The sequence below is a fragment of the Rattus norvegicus genome, chromosome 2 (assembly GCF_036323735.1).
Source record: "Rattus norvegicus strain BN/NHsdMcwi chromosome 2, GRCr8, whole genome shotgun sequence".
NCBI classification, from domain to species: Eukaryota; Metazoa; Chordata; class Mammalia; order Rodentia; family Muridae; genus Rattus; species Rattus norvegicus.
This window is the reverse complement of record NC_086020.1, coordinates 58,811,152-58,832,094: the sequence shown is the minus strand read 5'-3', so window position 1 is coordinate 58,832,094 and position 20,943 is coordinate 58,811,152. Positions and strand designations below refer to the sequence as shown.

Here is a 20,943-nt window from a genome sequence, read left to right as displayed (position 1 = left end):
GAGAAATCTGTCAGTAACGAATTCACATGACTTGCAATTTGATTGACTTGTTTTTGGCGTTTGACGTAGAATAATAGTTAGCTGTGGGCTGAGGTGTGGAACATTATCCTTTGCTCTAGGGCTCTGCCATTCCGGGCCTTTTGCTCCCTTGGACGTGAGTGCTGTGATATGAAAGTACAGGGATGCTCAAAGATAAACCGTGTAGTTTTATGTGCTGTGATTACTGTTGGGTAAAGTCCAACTAAAGGAAATGAAGAGTTGAGAGGGGCGGTGCGGTGGCTTAGAGCGCACAGGTACCTAACAAACCAAGCTTGATGGGGGGCCCCATGTGTGAAGTGAGAGAAAAGACTCCTGCAGTGTTCTGTGACTTCCACAGGGATACCTTGGCTTGTGTGTGTCCACGTGCACACACGTGAAACAGGGAGAACCTAGAAGGATTTACCACATGTAAAGCAGTTATCATTGTTGTTGTTCTTACGGTAGACATCAGGTTAAGCCTAGGGCTAGGCAAACATTCTACCACTGAAACACTGTACAGCCTGGCCCCCAAGAAAGTCTCCTTCTAGTCGGGACTTAAATCATACAGAGGAGGGTGCTACAAGGGACAGAGCTGTCCTGGCCAAAGCGATCCTGCGTTTAGGAACCCTGAGATGAGAAGACAGTAGAGCATGTGTGAGGGAAAGCAAGAGGACTTGTTGACGTTTTGTAAGTTGGTAGGAAAGATGAGAATGATAAGGAAGTAAATTTGAAAAGGAAGGCAAGAGCCAGTCAAATAAGAATTTTACACTTTACACTTAAAGCCAAGCGTAAAGGACCAGGATATCGATACAGTAAAAAACCAAGGAATTGAACAGTGCCAAATTTAACACTGATATTTTCAAGCGAGGCGACATTAGGATAATAGTTAACATTCGTTGAGAATGCACATTGAGTTAGTCTGAGCAGTGTACTTTATATACGTTACACTTTCTGTGAAGCAGGTTGACAGTAATGTGATTATGTATCTCAAATGAAAAAGCTGATTATGACTTTACCACAGTGTTGAATTCTAAGTGTCTGAGCCCATTGTGAGGGTTTGTGTGTGTACGCACACAAAGTGATTGATGGTAATCAATTTATAGATTCAGGTACAAAATACAAGGAGGGGATACAAGACCTCATTTCATAAAGAACACTACTGGAATGTCTTTCTCCTTGGAAGGACAAATTCCCTTTTCCTTGAAGTTTTCTAGGACACCATTGTGATGTGATGCTTCTGCTGTGCTACCTAAATGTGAAGATGGTCATGAAAGGTCACTTACAGTTAGACACTCATTAGACCCTCTGTGCACTTCAGGTGGCTTCTGAGGCATAAAGACATTCTGGCTGTGCAGGAGGACTCTACTTGGTGATGTACTTTTATGTGGGTGTATAGCCACTCACTGGGCCACAGACAACCCACCAGGGATTATATCCTTGGAGAAAACAGTCTTTCCCTCTTAGTAACTAAATAAAAGTTTTTATAAAATAACATTTTAAAAGGTGATCCCTGAGCCTTAAATGTGGCATTGCATCCCTTCTTTCCCCAAGGTTCAGGTATCATCATTTCTTTTTTTTTTAATTCTAAGAAAATACCATTCTATGGAAACTTGTGTCTTATTTATGATTTTAACTTTGTATTAACAAGTGAAAGATATATTTTTTCCTTTTGTATTATTTTTGTTTGGTTTGAAATTACTATTATGACTGACCTTTTCTATTTATTTGGTTTTTATTTTTTAAAGCGTGTGTGTGTGTGTGTGTGTGTGTGTGTGTGTGTGTGTAGTATAGCATAGCTATGTATGTTCATGTGTGTGTAGATGCTCTTGGAGGCCAGAGGCATTAGATCCACCTAGGCCAGCCACTAGATGTGGGTGCTAGGAACTGACTCATGTCCTCTGGAAGAGCAGTTCTCAGCTCTGAGTCATCTCTCCAGCCCCGTTTTGGAGATTTTAATAATGGCATTTAGGGTTTAGGTAAAGATATGTGAGCAGGTTCCATCAGTGAGATCCTGTTTTGCTTGATCCTCATTCTTCTTTTATGCTGTTTTTGTCTCATTTTGGACAACTCATTCAGATAGTTTTTATAAAAACACGGTGTAGGCAGCCATTGACCTCCCCCTTTCTGTCACTGTGCTGTGCACTAAGTTTTAAACAAACCCAGGGATGTCTGCTAGCCCATGCTTTCTCAGCAGTGTTGGAGGAGAGGCTAGAATTCTGACAGCTGTAGCCAGTTATTCACGGAAAGAACAAACCTGTGAGTTAACTTTGCTATAATAGGAGAGAGGAATCTCTGTGTCTGTGAGAATTGGGTCCAGTGGAGGCTAAGGTGGCCTTACGGTTTTGTTCTGGCCCAAACTCTACCAGAGTAAATTGAGGATCTCTGAATGTGTTTCGCAGATACTAGTGTTCTCTCATTTCCATTCCAGAAGATTCAGTATGAAACAGAGACCGAGGTTAATCTGATGCAGGCAGGAAATGAAGAAGGGAAGAAGGGAAGATAGCATCTTTTCTGTTTTGTCAACTTCACTAGAGTGGAGTACACAATGAAGCAGCACTTAATAACGTTTCCATGGATGTAAATGCTAATGAAAACCAGATCATTGAAGATGGAAATACTTATGAGATGAAATTCATTTTTACTTATGGGTGGATAAGATGTGATGGGGAGCCATTTTGTCATCTGTAGTAGCTTGCAGGATAAGAGTATGACACAGGATAAGAGTACGGCACTGATATAATTGAGTCCTCAGCACAGAATCTGTCTAAAATAGGAAGGAAATGTACTATGGATTTTGTGCCTTGATACTCTTAGGATTTAAGAGTGAGACTGTCTTTGGAGTTAATGACACAAGAGAAATGAGTATGAGGCTGCAAATAGGCGCCTAAGATAGCAGGATTGGTGTCCTTATAATAAAAGGTGTGAGGGATGCATACCTGAGAGCATGGCTACAGTTAGGAAGCCAAGGAGGAGGAGGGCCTGAGAAGAGACAAACTTCCCAACGCCTTCCCTGGAGACCTGTAGCCTCTGGATCTATTACAAAATAAGTTTCTACAGCTTAAGCAACCTAGTAGTGCATGACTCGTTTAAGATTTGTCTCATTTTAATTGTGTGGGCCCGTGTGTCTGCTAATATGAGTGTGTGTGCTTGCAGAGGCCAGAAGAGGGCATCCAACCCCTGCAACTGGAGTTACAGGAGACTGTTAGCTGCACGATCTGAGTGCTAGGATCTTAGGGTTCCGCTCTCCTGAAAGAGCAGCATCATTCTTAATTACCGAACCACCTCTCAGCCCCACCATGAATATGAACTTTCAGATCAGAGCCTTTCCTTATCTTGAAGTTGATACATGTCATCTATTAAAAAGCATTCTCACAGCTAAAATGGTTAGATTTGGCTCCCTTTCCTATAATGTTTCTACACATTTTTAAAATATAGTTTTCAAAAACAGTTCTTGCCTGTTCTTAGAGTTGAAAATACTTTGTGATGATTTTGTAATGATAATGAAATAACTGGTATTTTCCTTCTTTTTGTGTGTAAATCTGTATATTTTGATATATCTTTTAGAACAAAACACAAGGACTGGTGAGGTTGTCCAGTGGGTAAGAGCTCCGTGTCTGGAGTTTACGTGGTGTGAGAGAGAGGACTCTTCTCTCCTGCTTGCCATATGTCCTCCGGAGCCTGGGTACCCTTACAAGTATACATTCCCACACAAGTGTACTAGCCAATCAATAAATGAATACAAGAATCACTCCAAGTTATCCAAGAAGTTTGTGTGAAACATTTTGATTAAAGCACACACACCTCTGCCTCTCAAATGCGTTCTCCCTATTGGCTGGGATAGAGCAGCAGTTAGAGTAGCCGACTATTATTAGCACTCCTGCATGCAAGTGACAATCACAGAATTTAGCAACGGAGAGCATCTCACCTGTCGCAGTCACCTTACTTTGCTATAAAGTAAGCTGAAGTGCTTTGGTTGGGCTTCTTCCGTGTGGCTGTCATTCCCTCACTTGGAACAGTCCCTGTTCACTCTGTGTCCTACTCTGTGCAGCCTTACGAGAAGAGTTATGGGTGTGAAGGGAAAAGCAAAGGCTGGAGTTAAAAATTTGTGAGTTCCCGTCTGTAGTGAAACACTGGCAAATGTTTCAGCTGTGGGAAGTTGCTTTCTGAGCAAAAGTAGAGGGCTGTGTCGTGAAGAACGCTGCAAGTGTTTGCATTTTAATGTCTATTTTTTCATGAAGTTTTGTCATCTCCCAGTGTTTGTTATTCCTTTCTAATCCTGTCTACTTTTCTGTAGTAAGTCACTGTGAAATGTTTGTCCATGAATCCCAGGGTTTTTAAGCTGGAAAATACTGTCTGACTCCATCAGTCATCAGGAGGGAGGGGAATATGGAAGAGTGGCTGGGCAGTGCACACATGCAGTAATTCAGTGAGGGAAAACATAGTGGGCGCAGACTAGCATTTGTAAGCCAAGGGCTAGCCTTCTGCAGCACGGGGAGAAGCTAGTAAAGATCAGGTTCACTTTGACCCCAGGCTGCAGTGGTCTGCAGAGAGTCCAGCCACACGTGCAGTATTAAGCACTCTGCAGCAGCAGACTGGAAGGCCGCCAGTACTGTGATTTGGGAGAACCGGGAAATTTCAGATGGGATTTTGAAAACAAATTCTGTAAGTTGCTTTTATAGAAATTAATGAGCAAGAAAATGGATATATTAAAGAATGAAAGGAAATCATATCTTAGATAAAGATATTACTTTCTAAAACATGTAAAATATATATAAAGAACCAGGATGATTTTATTTATAAATAAAAGATATATTTAGGTTCTATTTATTTTATTATTTTAAACAACCATGTATGCATGCATGGATCCAGCCTGCCTGCCTACCTACATCTCTACCTATCCATCTAATGCTTGCCCATGGCTGTGTGCATGCGCCTGCCACAGCATGTGTGTGGAGGGCAGAGTGTCAGTTTTCTTTTTCTACCACATGGGCTTTGCAAGATCATTTACTGACTCTAGCCCTAAGTTTAACTTCATGTCCTGTGAAATGAATAGAGATGTGAACATTTAGTTAATTTAATTTCTGCTCCTCTTCCCCCCGCCCCAGAGAAAAATGTTTTGACTAGAAAGAAAAGGTGCAGGGTTGCTCTGAAGGAAAACATCATGGGAGATATTACATAAATCATATGACCTGTGAATCTTGATTTCCTTTTCTTTTCCTTCCAAAAAGAGAAAAAAGCAATAGAAAAAGGACATTTTTTCCTCCATCTTCATTAAATTGGGTATTTCTTATTTATATTTCAATTGTTATTCCCTTTCCCGGTTTCCAGGCCAACATCCCCCTAACCCCTACCCCTCCCTTTCTATATGGTTGTTCCCCTTCCCATCCTTCCCCCATTACCATCCTCCCCCCCCCAAGAATCACGTTCACTGGGGGTCCAGCCTTGGCAGGACCCAGGACTTCCCCTTGCACTGGTGCTCTTACTAGGATATTCATTGCTACCTATGAGGTTGGAGCCCAGGGTCAGTCCATGTATAGTCTTTGGGTAGTGGCTTAGTCCCTGGAAGCTCTGGTTGGTTGGCATTGTTGTTCATATGGGGTCTCGAGCCCCTTCAAGTTCTTTCAGTCCTCTCTCTGATTCCTTCAACGGGGGTCCCGTTCTCAGTTCAGTGGATTGCTGCTGGCATTCGCCTATGTATTTGTTGTATTCTGGCTGTGTCTCTCAGGAGAGATATAAATCCAGTTCCTGTCAGCCTGCACTTCTTTGCTTCATCCATCTTATCTGGTTTGGTGGCTGTGTATGTATGGGCCACATGTGGGGCAGGCTCTGAATGGGTGTTCCTTCTACCTCTGTTCTAAACTTTGCCTCCCTATTCCCTGCCAAGGATATTGTTCCCCTTTTAAAGAAGGAGTGAAGCATTCTCATTTTGGTCATCCTTCTTGAGTTTCATGTGTTCTGTGCATCTAGGATAATTTGAGCATTTGGGCTAATATCCACTTACAATGGGTCAGAAGACTGCAAAAATGGCCCCAGTTCTTGACCTTTCCTTACGCCATCCTTTTGCAATGTGACTGTGTAGCCACTCCCATTAGGAGGGTGGGGGCTATTCCATACCATTCATCTATGCTAGCATCACAGAAATGATGGTGTATCAGTTCCCAGCATAAACCTCTTAAGAGTTAGTGTGGGCTTCTACTCCCTGGAGTAGAGCATTGCATCTGATCAAATCCTCTGTAGGGCAAGTGCTCCGGTGGAGAAGAGTTCAGTGTCAGCTAAGGTTATTCTAGACCAGCTTAGAATGTCAGCCAGCCTCAGACTTGTGGGAGAGCTTGGGCTAGATTGGCAGGGCTGACACTTGTTAACCCAGTTAAGAGGACTAGTAGTCATGTGAGAAATTACATGCTTGTTCTTCTAAACCATCGAACTTCATGAATGAGTTATTACGCTTGAGCTATAAACTACACAGATAATTTTATTGAAGTATATAGGGTCGTGGTTATAAAGAAAAATGTTTATTCCTATATAACATTGCTATGAATAGAATAAAGTATAATGAGAAATACAAGATTTGCATAGCACAGCAAAAGTAGAGCATGAGTGAGCTCACGTGTACAGATGCAACACATGTTGGACTCTGTGTACTCTGTACTGCTTGTTTCTTGTGCCATTTTAGCTTAAAAATCCCTTCGAAGCTTTCAAAAACTCTGGTGTGTGGTCTTTCTTAATATCTGCTTATATAGATGGTACCCCCACATCTTTGTTTCCCCTTATGAAAGCTGATTTTAAGATGTAGAGAAAAGGATTCATGAGACTTATAGCTAACTACCTAACCTTTTCTGACTTAATCAAAAATTTTTTGGATATGTTTTCAGTGTATTTTAAGCTCTGCAAATCAATTTTGTATAGATTATGAGATTTGAGTGGTTTATACTAGAGTTTCCTTTGTGTGTTTCAGACTGCTAAGGTGTGTAAGATGTCTGTGGAGAAAAGATCTCTAGTCTTCATTTGCAGAGTCCTGGCACCAAAGGATAAATGCACGAAAGAGCTGAAAAATATTTTAAGAAACAAGCAATCCCCTCCACACCCCCAGGCATTTTCTAAACCTAGCAGTGCAGTTCTTTGTCTTTCTCACAACAACAGCCTGTATTGAACTCTTGGGTAGAGCTCCCCGGAACTTACCTTGGGAAGTGAAGACCAGCAATAATAAATGGTTTTGATGATTGGATTCAGTAAATTATAAACATTCAATTTTATAGGCTCTACAGATGAACTCTACAGTAAAAAGTTTACCAAGTTTTGGCATGGCATTATGGGAAGAATATATACTCATAGTAAGAACCAGAGGAAGTTGGGGACTCTACAAGTATCTGTGAACAAGTAATTTGCTACTAAAATTTAGATTTCTGTAAAATAGGATTATGCTGATTTCCAGATCTGATCCCAGGATAAACATATAGAACCTGTGTGTTCGTGCATAGGTCTGCCGGTTAAGGTGAAGGTGTCTTACACAGCTTGGTGAGCATCTCCTCCTAGAACATCTGTGGAGCATGTTGAATTTTACAGACTTTTTTTCTCTGGAAAGCTCCTAGGCAGATTTCAGTTGGCTTTTACAATCAATAACATATGTAAACATAATTGTACAATTCTCTAAAGAATGGTGGTTCACATAAGTGGATTCTAAAAAAGTAAATTTCCTGTAACTCAAAGTCTTTTTTTTAACTCCCAAGTATTTTGGAGGGAAACTTTAAAAACATTAGTTTTCTGCATTATTCATGAGTGTTTTGAATATAGTTTAACATTTTTATAACTTACATATAATTCTGGGGAAGAATTAGTTCATTGTTAGACTAAGAATAGAAAATATTCTACGCTGCTTTTTTTTTTTTTTAAGAGGAAGGGTAAGATGGGATTCTTCCTGTATTGCCCAGGATGCTCCCAAATTCCTGGACTCAGTCGACCCCTCCTGACTTAGTCCAGAGTTGCTGGGACTAAGGCTGTCAGCCACTCTGGCTACTCTGGAACATTATAAAGCTCCCTCACTGCATGAGTTCTGGAAATAATGAGAACCTATTTGCAAATTAATTCCACAATTTGAATGTGCCCTACTGGTGTTAGTTTGACCAACTGGAGGTTTAAAGACAAGAAAGACGTAGGTCATCTTTAACTGGTTATTCATTTGGTCCGTGTCAGAGCCATTGTTGGATATGTGCTGCTTACATACATGCACGGGTTGCCATATTGTACTGAGGGGCACGGGCATGTACAATTCATAGTAAGTTAATAAGTTAAAAGTATCTTTCTCAGAACAGTTTGCCTTTGCTCAGTTTCGTGTTGAGAACTGCGCAGTAGATACAAAGTCAGTATACTTGAGACAGCAGTAGCATGTGGGAGAGCTGGCAGAGCAAAGTCTGTCTCTAATGTGTTTTAAGCTGTTTTTTGGCAGTGGTATACATGTATATAATATGTTTAATCATATTCAGCCCCTATCTTCTCACTTATCGTCCTCCCACACCTCTGGAGCCCTTCTTCCCAAATATCCTTCTGCAGTCCTAGCTTTTACTTTTTATAACCACTGGATTTAAGTACAGTTGCCTGTGTGTGCGGAGTTGCTCACTGGATGGTGGGGCGTATCAGTGTCTGCACACCGATGAAAGCTAACTCCCCTCCCTTAGCTCCCAACAGCTCTTCAGCTGGTGGTGGGTCCGCACGAGTCCCTCCCCATCCCCATGCTGGAACATCGACCGTCTGGGTCTTGTGCGTGTACGCATATGTGCTGTGATGTCCATGGATGCAAAGTACTTTCCTGTGTGGAGTACAGCATTCCATGCGATTCCTTTCTCTCCTGGGGCTCTGCCCTTCATCTACCCTCTCTTCCATGATGTTCCCTGATGTCTTAGCAATGGGATGATATAAATGCCTTGTTTAGTGCTGAGCACTCAAAAGTCACTTAGTCCCAGTATTGTGACCAGTTATGAGCGAGCATTCACTGCTGCCCGCTGCACAAAGTACTTTGACCAAAGCTTAGTAGCCTTAGTCTATGGTATAAACATTTTGAAGGCAGTTTAACACACGTTCATTTAGCAAATCAGCAGTGTAGGCTCTCCCTAGACCTCTGACCTCCCTGCATTTATAGTACCAGGTATGAGTCCCCACTGGAGCAACCCTTAAATCAGATCAGAAAATATAAATTCTTAAACAGGTGGTATTTAGAACTTATAATTAGGGTTCATGACTACAATTGCCTTGTAACTATCACCATATAGATAAATGTGTGAGCACCACAGTTTTAATGTTTCATTGAATATTCAACCACAGCTGTATAAAGTGATTATCCAAATTAGTGTTTATAGAAACGTTTTCTTTAAAAATGATGTATTTTTTAAAGAAAGATGTGCACCGTGTATGCGCAGGTGCTCTCAGAGGTCAGGAGATGTGCACCGTGTATGTGCAGGTGCTCTCAGAGGTCAGAAGGAGGCGTCAGAGCTTTTGGAACTGGAGTTGTAGGCAGCTGTGAGCCTTCTGTTGTGAGTGCTGGGAACCAAACCTGTGTCCTGTGCTAAAGCAGCAGGCTCTCTGAACTGCTGAGCCACCTCTCCTGGCCCAGGTTATTTGTACATGATTTGACGTTCTACAAAGAAGATAAGGTGTGGATTTATTTTTCTTGTAATGTAGCATGAGAGAAAATGTTGAATAGCACGTATGTGTGTGGAGACTAGAGATCTCAGTGGCTTTTGCATCGTATTTTTTCATGTTCACAGTTAGACATGCATTATTTTCACTGGTACAAAGCAATGTGTTTCTATTCCTTTTATCCTTTAGTGGGAATGAATCCCTTCCCCCCCCCCTTCTTTTCTTTTTTGAGTCAGGGTCTCTAACTGAATTTTGAACTGATTGAATAAGACAGACTTGTCAGCCATCTCTGCTGTCCTCCTGTGTCCACTTCTTCCCTCAGTGTAGGTTTAGGGGATCAAACTAAGGTCCTCTTGGATGTATGGCATTTTCTTGGCCCCATTATAAATTTCACTTACTTTGTAAAGAAAACTAAAGTTTCTATTAAGAAACACATTGCTATGAAGCTTAGGTTCCTGGAAAAGTACCGGTTTATTGAGGAGTTGAGACTCTAGAGTAAATGTTTTGTTAGGAATTGGTAAGAGCATAAAATAGGGGTTTAGTCACTCAGTTATTTTGAAGTCCTTTGAAAAGAGCCCTGGGAGGTAGTTCTTTGGTAAAACACTTTTTTACATGTTCAGAGCCCTGGGTCTGTTTCTAGCAGCACACATAAAACCCAAGAAGAACTGTCTGTAGACTTATTAATTATATTTTGAATTTTTAGTGATTTAAAGTAAATATATGCTAATCTAAAGTATTGTAAAATTCTAGGCAGAGAGGAGTTTCATGTTCGACTTTAACGCTCAGATATATTGTTAGTACTAGTGACATAATTGAGGTTCCCTGTAAATCTATGTAATAACTCAAAACCTTAACATTATTACTCAGGGTTACTAATGGAACAGATGCAGAACTCTTGCTGCCGCTCACACTTTTTTTTTTATTTAAAAAGGTCAATAAATATTAATTTATTGAATTTAATAAGGAGGAATTGAATTTCTGAGCAGATCAGAGTTATTTAGAAGTAGCCATGTACATCGCTGACCCATTATACTTGAGTAGCTTTAGTTTAATTTATACTTTTTCTAGTACTTTCAAGATTTATTTTACTATGGTATAAGACTTTTCCTTATATGTCCATGGATAAGGCGTTTAATGCCACACTGATCAGTACACATTTTGTACAGTGCATTCAGGGAATGTTCACACATTCTGCATTGCTGTATGCAGCAAGCATAATATATTTACACCTTCAAAAACGTTGAAGGAATGCTTTATAAATTCCAAGGGTTTTTTTTTTTAAGTAGTTTTACAGTTTTTAATTAACAATTTCTTTTGGCCAAGAAACATCAATACTGAATAATAATAATAATTCATATGTAAGGATATAAACTGGGGAAATGCTAGTTAGCATGTTTCTTTCTTTTTTGAGATTCTTATGAAAAAGTCAATATAATTGTAAGACTTCAGAATAGCTATTTTATATGCTTATTTTAAATTCATTAATTTATATATTTATTTTTAAAAGAAGAATGTGGAAGTCTACAAGGAATTGAAGGCTATACTTGTTTACTAGATTCCCCTTAACAGGAGTTTTAGAGGGTACTTTGAATTTCTTCTGGGGATTTCTCAGGCAAGGTAGTATCAGCTGGCTCAGTCCCCATGTTTCTGAATGTGTGCTCACAGGATGTTGGGGTGTATGCTGTGTTAGCTGCTTATTGGGTAGTAGCGTGGGAAGAAGAATGGTGCTCCTGTAAGAATTCATAAAATGAAATTCTGTTATAGGAATGGGAATTAAAGGTGTTTACATATTGTATACTTTGTAATTCTTAAAACTCATAAAGATAAAATGTTCTTTTTGCTTTGAGTTTTCCTCTTAAAGACTTGGATATAATGAGAATTATTTTGTAATCAAAATTACCAAATTTATTTTCATTGCGTCTCTTAGTCTATTTTCTATTATGCCTCATAACGCTGAATTCATCTCTAACTTGGACAAATATCCTCGTTCTTTGGCTTCCTGTTGTCATGAGTTAGAGCGGCAGGGTGACAGGCACACTGTTTAAGGACGTGTGAAGAATGAGTTGACCTTTCCACTACTTTTCCCCCTAAACTTTGTAAGTTTATACAACTTGGTAAGCTATTTCTGTCTTGTAAACTGTCCCTCCGTGTGATAATGCTGAAATTTATCTTGATGGAAGTGTCAGCTTTTGTCACTGCCTTTACAAAAGTGCTCCAAGTAAAACCAGCAGCTCCCGCCTGGAGAAATTTCTCCTGTGTTAATAGTTAACAAAAACAAAACAAAGCAGGAGAAAATGTGAGGGGCTCAGGAACTCTTGATTACAGGCTTCCCTGTAGGGCTGGGACCTACTAGAAGGAAGGAACAGTTCTCTCTGTTAGCTGATCTGAAGCGCATGCTGCATTGTGCAGGCTGCTTCACACCTCACGGAGTTCCTTGAGTCCTGCAGTAACAGGCAAATTTGTATCTTTGTGGAAGAATCAAGATTCACAGATTATATTCTGTCCAGCAGAATTCATGTACAAAAGTCTATCCTTATACATAATAGCCAGAGGAGTGGCCCAGCTTTTTGTTTATACTATGTAACTATGTAGATTACTACTTAGCCTTACCCAGGCATCTTTGCTTATGTGTCTGAATGGGCACCGTGTCACTAATCTTTCCCCAAAATCTACACCGTCTGCTATTTTTCAGAAATTAATAGAGCTTTTGTAAACAGACAGTTTTAGCTTCCTTAATTCCTTTCTGCTTTTGCTGGAAAACTGTCCTGCTTGTCAACTAGCATGTTTATTGACAACCTACTATTGCATGGGTCTAGCCTGAAACTAGGTAAATGAAACAGTCCTGAGGATTTTTATACTGGAGACATTCACAAATACTCATAAAAAAACGAGTAGATCTAAGCATGTCGTGTGTTGCTAACTTTTATGAGGGGCGTAAAGTGATCTGGAGTGCAAATTTATGAGGAATTGATGCTTAACCTGATATTGAAAAAAGAGTGATTGTATCAGAGAGAGGAGATGCTTTTTTAAAAAATTGACACTCTGTGTAGCCTTGGCTGTCCTGGAACTCTTTCTGTAGAACTGTCTGGCCTTGAGTTCTCAGAGCTCTGCCTGCCTCCGCCTCCCGAGGTGTGCGCCACCACCACCCAGCTAAGAGGATACCTCTTTGGATGTAGTAAACAGCATTATAAAAGACACATTTTAAGATGAGTGTGATGGTGCTTGGATGTGTAATCCTAGCACTTGAGATGCTAAAACAGGAGTTTGCTGAAAGTTTGAAGCCAGACTGTATAGTACATAGTGAGTTCCAGACTAACCTGGGCTCAACTAGAGATCCTGTTTCAAACAACAACAAAAAACTCCCCAGTAAGTCAGCAACAGAACAGTCAGAATTATTTTCATAATGACATTAAACCTTAAGTTTCCATTTTCTCCACTGTGTTGCCATTTGTGGTGATGCCAGAGATACAGTGAAAACCCTGCTGGCACCTTGGTCTGTGCCCAGGTAGCAGAAGCTTGTGCTGAGAGTCAGTGTGTTCTGTTCTGCTGCACACTTAGGACTGAAATGGGACGGAAGGCACAAAAGCACACCAGCTGAACCTAAGCTGTCCCCGATGAAACAGGAAAGTGGGCTTTATTACATGGCTGTCCTGCTTGCATGTTTTATTACTCTTCCTGAGATGGGGAAGGACACTTCAACACTGATGCAGCCAAAGGAGGATGAGCACCACCAGCAGGAAAATTATTTATGTGCTTGCTTTCTCTGGTGAGTTATTCCTTTGTTTCCTTTAAAGAATTGCTCAGGTTTTTGTCAGAGATTTTTCTTTAAAAATAAAAATGAAATCAGACGCCATTTTAAGGAAAACAATTGGGAGCTTTTGTGCCCACTTATTTTTTAAGCTGAATTTAAAATAAATCTGTGTCTTGAACTTGATAGCTGCCCAACACTAAGATGGACATTTTAGCCTGCAGTATTCTTTACATGAGCAGTGCAGAAGGCTCAGAGTCAAGGTGCAGGATTCCATACCACCCTCACTCAAGAAACTGCCTTTGAAAGAATCCACAATGGTCTTATGTGGCCACTAAAGTACTTCTGCTACATCTCTGTGTGAGGATCTCTGTTCATGAGATGTAACAAAACAGCATGCTACAGTAGACTGAAGGAAGGAAGAATCTAGCTGTTCTATACTAAGTCTATTAATAAAAATACAGAGAACGTTGCCATTTTTCTCAGTACAAAGAGACTTACATTGTTCTATCTTTTGTAAGATACTTTGTTTACAATCTTTTTCTATAAAAATGTATCACTGATCATTTAACAAGTTTTTTAGTCATTTGTTGTAATAAACATTAGCTGTATAAGAATTCCTTTGTTACAGCATATAGCTTGATTCTATTGGTCACAAGCTATTAAAGGTTCTCTATTAACCTGATTTTAAGATATGTAATCTAACATTTCAGCCATTCATATTAAGCTTCTGTAATTAGCCCTCTATACTAAAGCTAATGTGTACCTACTTAAATAGGTGCAGAGGAACCTCTGTGTATGTCTTCAAGTCTCTATGCTTTTCATGTTATCTGTAAGATTTATAAGAAATGTATTCATTCCTTAGTATCTGCAGAGAGTTTCTAGCATCCTTGTACCTCAGCCTTCCATAGATATAAGCCCAGTTGCTCAATTCCATAATTTAAATGGGTGTATTATTTTAATGTAACAGGTACATCCTTCCATGTATTTGAAGTCATTACTAGATTACTTATGATTCCTCAAACAATGGAATGCCCTATAAATAGTAGTTATGCTGTGTTGTGTAGGAATGGTGACCAAATAGCCTTTTCTGAATGCTTTCTCTCTGTGGTTGCGGTCTTCAAGTAAGCTCAGTCAGCATTTATGGAACTTCTCCTGTTGTGAGTCACACTGTGCATTAGCACTAGGCTTTGAGCTGAATGCAGTGTGGGGAACACTCCGTGGTCTAGGGGTGCTTCCCAGTCTCCTGGTCTGTACAGCTGTGCTGTACTATAGTTTATAGTGACAGGATTGGAATGGCTAATACTGGACTGTTTCTTCCTAGGACCCTGCAATTCTTGAGGGATATAGAAGGGCAGCATTTTCTCCCTTTGGTGATTTTCAGCTTGGCAGTTAGCCAAACGGATCTGGGCAAGAGTAAGCTCTTCTTAGATAAATGGTGCTGGGGCCTCAGCAAGTCGTAGTTATGGATCCTTTCCCATTTCAGAATAATCCCAACCCTTGCTTTTATAAGAACTGTGTTAACCAACAGAGTAAACCTGAAAAGGCGTAGGGAAGAGAATAGCCTTTCCTATTGTAATTTGTGCAGTGGTCAGGAATTTTAGGTATCTGTTCACTTAATTGGCTCAAAGAAGGAAGTGATTTGCTTCATCACTACCTGTCTCAGGGTGGAGGTAAGAGCTGGAACTCATGTCTGGCTTCATTACTACATTTTCTTCCCTAGGTCTAAGTCCCTTTAGCCCATAACTACTATCTGTATCTGCCTGAGGACATCTTCCTTCAGACTCCATGGCTGTAAAGTAAAGTAGACCCTTGCCCAGACTGCATTGCAAGACCCTTTGGAAGCCATGATCAGCATGTTTTTAAAAAAACAAACAAGAATTGTCAGAGTGTCATACACAGTACTGTTTTCTGAAACTTATTTTATTTTGATTGTGTGTGCGAGTCTTCATGCACACATGCATGCATATGCACGGACACACATTCATATATACATTCTGTGACGCCATGTTGACTCTTGAATTATCTGGTGTTATAAGTGTAATTGTATGTAGACTGTGCACACCACACAGTAGGACTCCATGGAAGTTGGCTGCTGGTGTTACTGTTTTGAGTGTTAGTATTACTGAAAGGCTTTTGTTTCTGCTAGACAGGCCTTTCACTCAGGGCCTCAGTATCAGAGGCTCACAAAGAGGCAGGTGTTTGATTCGTTAGTTAATTTATTGCAAACTTCATTGTCTTCAGGAATTCTAAGTTTGCATTAATTTAATGGAAGGCCATCAGTCAGTTTTACAAAATACACTCGGACTCTTCCTACTTCACTAAGTATTATAGCCTGCTCTGTCAGTAATATGGGAACATGTGAGTCTGATTGTCCCATGTTGGCCTTTGATTAAGTGTCTGGCTTACAGCTGAATTTCAGAGTAGCTACAGGCTGGCATTGTTGACTCATCAAACACAGCACTGTTTTCTTGTTCACTGTTGCCAAGATTTATACACTTGCTTATACCTGGGACCTAAGCTTCAAGAGGGGTCTGCAGGGGTGTGGTTTGGATGACGAAGAGTCTTCACATTGACACAATGGTTGAATTAGGAGTTGAGTGATGGATGAGACTCTTTCAAGGAGAGTAGCTAGAGGAAAAGAATTTCAGGTGCCCATGAAATTTCATACCAAGTTTCGAAACCCACAAACTTTACAATACCCATAAGTAGAGAAAAATAAGCAGAAGAAACTATTTTTTAAAGATACTAATTGCATTAAAAGTTTCTAATTAAAACTATTTTACGTGAATGAGTATTTCGCTTGAGCGTCTGTAAATGTTTCAGATGTGGGTCCCTGCAGAGTCCAGAAGGTGGCATCATAGATACTGTGAAATTGAAGTTACAGACATGAGGGTGCTGGGAACTGAACCCAAGTCCACTCTCTTCAAGAATAGCAAGTGGTTTTACCTTATAGGCCATCTCTTCAGTACTAACATTTTTATTTTTAAAAGAACTGACAGAGAAAAAGGAAGCAGAAGGTAAAAGCATAGTTTAAATATGTGTTAGAAGACTGTATTTTTAAAAGTCCGTCTGCTTTGCCTCTTCTTATGTGACCCTAACTCCAATTAGCATGTGCAAACCAGTAGCTTTGAAACTGCAGACATTGAGAACATTGGAAGTCCACAGGCCGTTGCAGGGAAGGCCACTCTGTGTCACAGAATCAATACTGTTAGGTCTTTTTGTTTTTTCATAGACTCCTCAAGCATTTGGTTAGTAGCTGTTAGTGTTACACAGCCGTATGCATCAAGCAAATCTTCTTATCTCCATTTGCAGCAGTGTCCTAATTATATAAAAGTCAGAGTCCTCAAGTGTTGACAAATTATTAAGGGTTTGAAGTTTTATGTTAGTAATATACTTCTCTGCTTTTCTTTGCACTTTATCATTACTAAAAATTTAAATATACATACCCACGTAAGAAGCAAAACCGTATTATATCTTATATATGTATAGTACACACACACACACACACACACACACACATTCTATACACATTCTACCTTTGTTTACACACGACCCTTCTATACTCTTTCTTCTTTTTTAAAAAAGATTTATTTATTTATTTATTTATTTATTTATTTATATTATATATAGGAAGGAGTACACTGTAGCTGTCTTGAGGCACATCAGACGAGAACATAGGATCCCATTATAGATGGTTGTAAGGTACTATGTGGTTACTGGGAATTGGACTTAGGAACAGTAGAAGAGAAGTCAGTGCTCTTAATGGCTGAACCATCTCTCCAGCCCCACCTCCATACTGTTAGGTAATATGCTAATGCTGTTTAAATTACTGATTTGTTTCATTTTTCAACTGACTATTATTTCATTAAATGATCTTTTAATTTATAATTTTAATCAGGTGTTATCTCTTTTAAATTACTACTGTTCTTTTTAACTAGACAAGATGCCTTGGGACTGTGGGAAATTATAGTTACAGTTTATGGACGATAGGAAGGGAAGGAGCAGTTAATCTATAAGACGGAGTAAATGGAGCCCTTATCAAGGTGAGGGTAATGGAACGTTAGTCAAAGTGAGTTTCTTTATATGTGGAATCAAAGTGTCGCTCAATTACAGATACAGTGAGACCCTGCCATAGCAGTATAAGAGGGCCTTCCTATGTTCAGTTGTCTCAAATATAGAGTATTGAACACAGGGTCCTTGTGAAGTGGATCAAATGACTGGGTGAGTCATTGTTGATGGTAGGAACCAATTGCTGATTCAACATTTGACATTTTTATTTCCTGTTTGAACTACAGCCATAATTAGAAGGAAAATCATTGAGATTCCAGTTTTCAATAGATTTTAGTAACTTGGGGCTGGGGGGAAGTCAGCTGAATTGAACAGGGTGTTTCTGGGGGTGGTACTCACGGAGTGTATGACAGAGTGAAACGTGTGGTCTGTCAGCACGAGGAACTGGGAGCTGCTGTTGCACAGCTGTGTATGGCATTTATGAAGATCATTTTAAAGGAGCTCTAACAACATCACTGATGCTGATGGCCACCCAAGCAGCTATCACGGTTAATGTAATGGGACCCGAAGAGCACTGGCGAGTCACAAACCCTGAATAAATCAAACAAGAATTTACCAAATATGGGCTATTTATTTTCTCTGAGTGTGTGCAGACTGAGACTTTTCACAGGGCGGTTTTGTGCAAGCCAGTGTCCCTGAACCTGTCCCACGCCAGGTGCACCCGCTTACATCCCTCCTATTGACTCATTTAATCCTCTCACAACAGATGCCCAGAATTCCCAGTGCTTCTGTTTCTCCTCTTCTTTTCCAGACAAAATCGAAGTTTTTAACTCCATCGTGGAACCCTCGTTATGGAAGGGTGGGTGGTGGGTCGGTCTTAGTGAAAAGAGGACGATTTCAGTGTTGTTGTTAGTGGTGACAGGAGACTGTTGTTTTAACTGCTTGACTCCTTGTAATGAAATACTCTCGTCTGGTTCATGGCAATTCTGAATATTTTATTAAGTATCTAAGTGTCTTATGAAATACACAGAAATGTGAACATATCATGACACTAATATTCCTTTATTAAATAATCTACATTGTCTAAGAGCTAAAGACTGCTGTATTGTACTCTAAATGTCACTGCTGTCCTGATTGTCCCAGTTCCAGTAGTACTAACGTCTATAGGAATTTCTGGTCCTGGATTCAGCAGAGCCCCTGTGAATGTAATTTCCAAAAGAAGTATCATTGTTTAGATTACTGACTGTGATATCTGTCTGTGTTTTTCTGACATAGTTTGTTAACTACTTTTAAATTTCTGAGTTGTATATGTAGTCGGTTCTAAATTTTATTTATTTATTGAGTGTGATTGTGTGTGTGTATGTACATATATGTATGTTTACATGTATGGTGATCAGAGGATCATGTTCTGGAGTCAACTCTCTTCACCTTTAAGTTGGTGTCAGGGATCAACTCAGAATGTCAAACGTAGAGGGCAGATATGTTACCTGCTAAGTCATCTCACCCCCTTACCCTGAATGCGTTTGAATGCATAATATTTTACTTTCTCTTAAAAATTTTCCTTGTTGAAGGTTTATTTCCCTTCTCTGCATTATTATGATATTAATAAAAGTGGTGCTCTACTTACGGTTACCCAAGTATATCTTGTGTGTTTGGAATCACATGGTCCTTAGAACAGTGCAAATGCTCTGTCCCTGGCTATGCTGTGTTGTGTAGGGAATGGTGATAAACATAATGTCGATAGCCAAACAGTAACATTTTCTGAATCCTTTCTCCCTGGCACTTCAGATAAACGCAGCCTTCAGCTACTTTATTTCTGCATTTGGCACCAGGTTTTGAGCTGAACTCACAGAGAGGAATGTCCCGTGGCCCTTACTCTATGGGGTGCTTTCTAGTTACAGTGATCACCGAACACTGCTTTACTCTATTTTACAGCAGTAGCAGGGGAATGGCCCACATTGGATCGCTTCTTTCTAGAACCCTGGTGTTCCTGAGGTTGTAGGGTAATAGCAATGTTTATAAATACCTCCTCACGGTCAGAGTTTCTCTTCTCTGTCTTATCTTCTTCCACTTGTGCATAGTCATAGAGATGGTCTTTTGTAGAGAAAACCCGGTCGTTCCACACAAATCTTACTCTTGATGTGCTATGTCTAGCCTAGCTGTATCTGGTAAGAATATTAGCAAGAATATTAAAAGCTCATCTTCTGTTGATATTTTCGTAATTACATATATTGATTTTCCAGATTTTCTCATTAAGAGAGCTGAGTTGAGCTTTTCTATGGTGTGGGTTTGTATTACCTCTGACTTCTCAGTGCCTCCCTCTTCTCCTTCCTTACCTTTCTCTATGTGATTTCTGCTTCTTTCTTCACCTCCATCTCTTACTTAATTCCAAATATGGATCCAGGGTCAACTTCTGTAAAGTTGAATGGAAATATTAACTTGAATATTATTTACCAAAAATATTAATTAATATAAATATAAATTCTCTTGAAAGCCTTCAAAAATTATAAATCATCTTTTGGTAACTTTTAGTGACCTTAAGTTTATTTTTTTCTTTTTACATTTAAAAATGTCATCTGCTTTAGTTTTTTAAAATCTTTTTATGAGACTTTTTTAAATTTACATTTCAAATGTTATCCCCTTTCCTAGTTTCTCCTCCAGAAACCTGCTATCTCCCCCTGCTTCTATGAGGGTGTTTCCCCCCCATACCCATCCACTCCCCGCCCTAACATTCCCCTACACTGGGGCATCGAGCCTTGATAGGACCAAGGGCCTCTCCTACCACTGATGCCTGACAAGGCCATCCTCTGCTACATATGTGGCTGGAGCCATACGTCCATCTCTATGTACTGGTGGGATGGTGGTTTAGTCCCTGGGAGCTCTGGGGAGTCCGGTTGGTTGATATTGTTGTTCTTTTTTTTTTTTTTTTTTTTGTTCTTTTTTTCGGAGCTGGGGACCGAACCCAGGACCTTGCGCTTCCTAGGCAAGCGCTCTACCACTGAGCTAAATCCCCAACCCGATATTGTTGTTCTTATATGGTTGCAAACTCCTCTAGCTCTTTCTGTCCTTTCTCTAACTTCTCCATTGCAGACCCCGTTCCCAGTTCAGTGGTTGGCTGTGAGCATCCACCTCTGTACTTGTCAGGCTCTGACAGAGCCTCTCAGGAGGCTATATCAGGCTCCTATCAGCAAGCACTTCTTGTCATCCACAGCAGTGTCTGGGTTTGGTGACTGAATATGGGATGGATCCCCAGGTGGGGCAGTCTCTGGATGGCCTTTCCTTCAGTCTCTGCTCCAAACTTTGTCTCCATATTTCCTCCTGTGAGTGTTTTTGTTCCCCCTTCTAAGAAGGTGAAGCATGCACACTTTGGTCTTCCTTCTTCTTGAGCTTCACATGATGTGTGAATTGTATCTTGGGTATTCTGTGCTTTTGGGCTAATATCCATTTATCAGTGCATACCATGTGTGTTCTTTTGTGATTGGGTTACCTCACTCAGGATGCTATTTTCTAGTTCCATCCATTTGCCTATGAATTTC

At 40.0% G+C, this 20,943-nt stretch overlaps 1 protein-coding gene across 3 annotated transcripts in view; it reads left to right on the top strand.

Annotated features, from left to right (window-relative positions):
* Positions 1 to 20,943, top strand: part of Wdr70 (WD repeat domain 70) — a 239,873-nt gene that overhangs the window by 86,429 nt on the left and 132,501 nt on the right. The gene's annotated exons all lie outside the window — the stretch shown is intronic.